Source organism: Carettochelys insculpta, chromosome 1 (genome assembly GCF_033958435.1).
Source record: "Carettochelys insculpta isolate YL-2023 chromosome 1, ASM3395843v1, whole genome shotgun sequence".
NCBI classification, from domain to species: domain Eukaryota; kingdom Metazoa; phylum Chordata; order Testudines; family Carettochelyidae; genus Carettochelys; species Carettochelys insculpta.
In genome coordinates, this window is record NC_134137.1 from 209,268,299 (window position 1) to 209,270,334 (window position 2,036).

Below are 2,036 nucleotides of genomic sequence, written 5' to 3' on the forward strand. Positions count from 1 at the left end.
TGCACACACTTGTGCGTGACAGGAAGTTTCTCACTCCCAGGCACACCCAGCTCTGCCCCCACCCCAGTGGTAATTCACCTCTCACCCCAGCTGTCCCCAATGCTGACCTGACACACCTGAGCTCCCTCTTGTAGCTTCCTTTTGCTTCCTCACCAACATTTCCTAACCCTGCTGGGAAGCAAAACCCTTGCAGTGGACATGAATTGTACAGGTGGGAGAGGTTCTGACACAGCCCCTGGGCGCGGCCCAAGGTTTCAGCTGGTGACTCTGCAGTGCAGAAGGAGGAGGAGTTCGGCTGCCAGGGGGGAGAGGTGGCAGGTGTGAAGGGGAACCAAGCCAGGGCTTGTGGCTGAGGGAGGAGGGGAAAAGGGTAGTGGGGGGGTTTGGTAGGGTCTGAGGGGATAAGGGGATCAGGGCAGTGGGGAGGGGTGGGAGAGACAGGATCTGAGGGACCCACTGGAGGGCCCAGGACAGCAGGCAAGGGGCAGCTGGGGTGAGGGAACCCCCAGCTGGGCTCTGAGCTGTGGGGGATGGGTGACAGAGTCTGAAAGGGGAGGCCAGGCTGGTGGGGGAGGGGAGGAAATCTCAGTCCAGGGGCCCTGCAGCTGCCTGTTGCTCATTTCCAAAAAGGCCCCTTGTGAGCCTTTTTGCATTTGGCTGGCTAGCTCAGTTGGCCAGAGCATGGTGCTGATAACACCAAGGTCATGGGTTCAAGCTCCATGCTGGCCATGGGCAGGTCTTTTCTACTTTCCTTGATGTGACTGCTCTGGGCAGGAGGTCAAAAGAGCTGAAGGAACCAGGCTGAGAGGCTGGCAGGGAGCAAGTCAGAGTCACCACCCCAGGCTGAGGGAGGGGCTGCAGAGTGGACCTGGGACAGGGGAGGATCCCCAGCTTCCCAACTCTGCAACACACCTCCCAAAGGAAGGAGCAGCAGGAGCCCTCTGCCAAGGGCACCAGCCCCCTACAGCAGCTCCATTGGCTTTCACAGCTCCCCATCTCCCCCCAAAGGCCTTCTGGCCTCACAGGCTCCCTCCCTGGACACCTGCTACTGCAGCACCACAGGCCCAGGTAACTTACCAGTCTCAAGTCCCTGCCTGCCCTGCTCCTCTTCCTGCATGAGTTCTGCTTCTTCACTCAGGTCCCCCAGCTGCTGCTCTGGTGGGCAGAGGGCTGGGGAAGACACAGGAAGGGCCCTTGGGGGTGGGGTGCAGAAGCACAAGGAGCAGGCCCTGGAGGAAGTCCATGATGAGCAGCTTTGGCCAGGGGAGCTCAGGAGAGAGGCAGAGGTGTACAGGTGACAGGGTGGTTGGGTGGGTCTCTGCAGAGGTGGGGTTGGCTGGCAGTCCTGGGGGAACAGGGGAGAGGCCTGTGGGGAGGAGAGGAGAGAGCAGCAGGCTGCTGGCGGCAGAGCTCAGTGGAAGAGGCAGAGCTGGGATAGGAAGAGGTGAAATGGGAGGAGGAGCACAGGTGGCCTCAGAGGGAGCAGGCCAAGCAAACCAGATCCCCTCCCACTCCTCGGGACGTTCCAGCACTGGCACCAGTCTCCCCAGTGCAGCTGTCACAGGCCACAATGGGCATTCTCGTGCTTTACATGATGCTGACAGGCACTCACCAGAGAGGTGCAGAGTGATTTCAGAATAGTTTATTCCAGAATTATTCCTCCAAAATAATCTAGTTCACAATAACGCCTTCACGCTACATGGAAGCCCCAGAATAAACAAAACATATTTCGAAATGATGCATCCATGCACAACAGAGCCTGTTTGTGAAGAGAGAGCCTGGAGGCATGCTGGGAATATCTCTGCACAGCAGTGTTGTTTTGGAAAACACTATTCTTGAATAACTTACTTTGAAATAGCCCCAATTACCTGTTTATACAGCCCCATTCCAAAATCTCAGGTTTGGAATTGGCACTATTGCGAGGAGAATGAGGTTTACCACCTGGCAAAAAGCTGTCTGCTATTTCTGAATTATTTCAGTAACCTGCCCAGCTCTCTCAGGGTTTGGACCTTATTTGGAGGTTTCAGGGTTTGAGT

General features: G+C 56.7%; 1 non-coding gene across 1 annotated transcript; it reads left to right on the forward strand.

Annotated features, from left to right (window-relative positions):
• Nucleotides 1-655: 655 nt before the first annotated feature.
• Nucleotides 656-729, forward strand: TRNAI-GAU (transfer RNA isoleucine (anticodon GAU)). Its single transcript has one exon. It is a non-coding gene; the product is annotated as a tRNA-Ile (tRNA).
• Nucleotides 730-2,036: the final 1,307 nt, after the last annotated feature.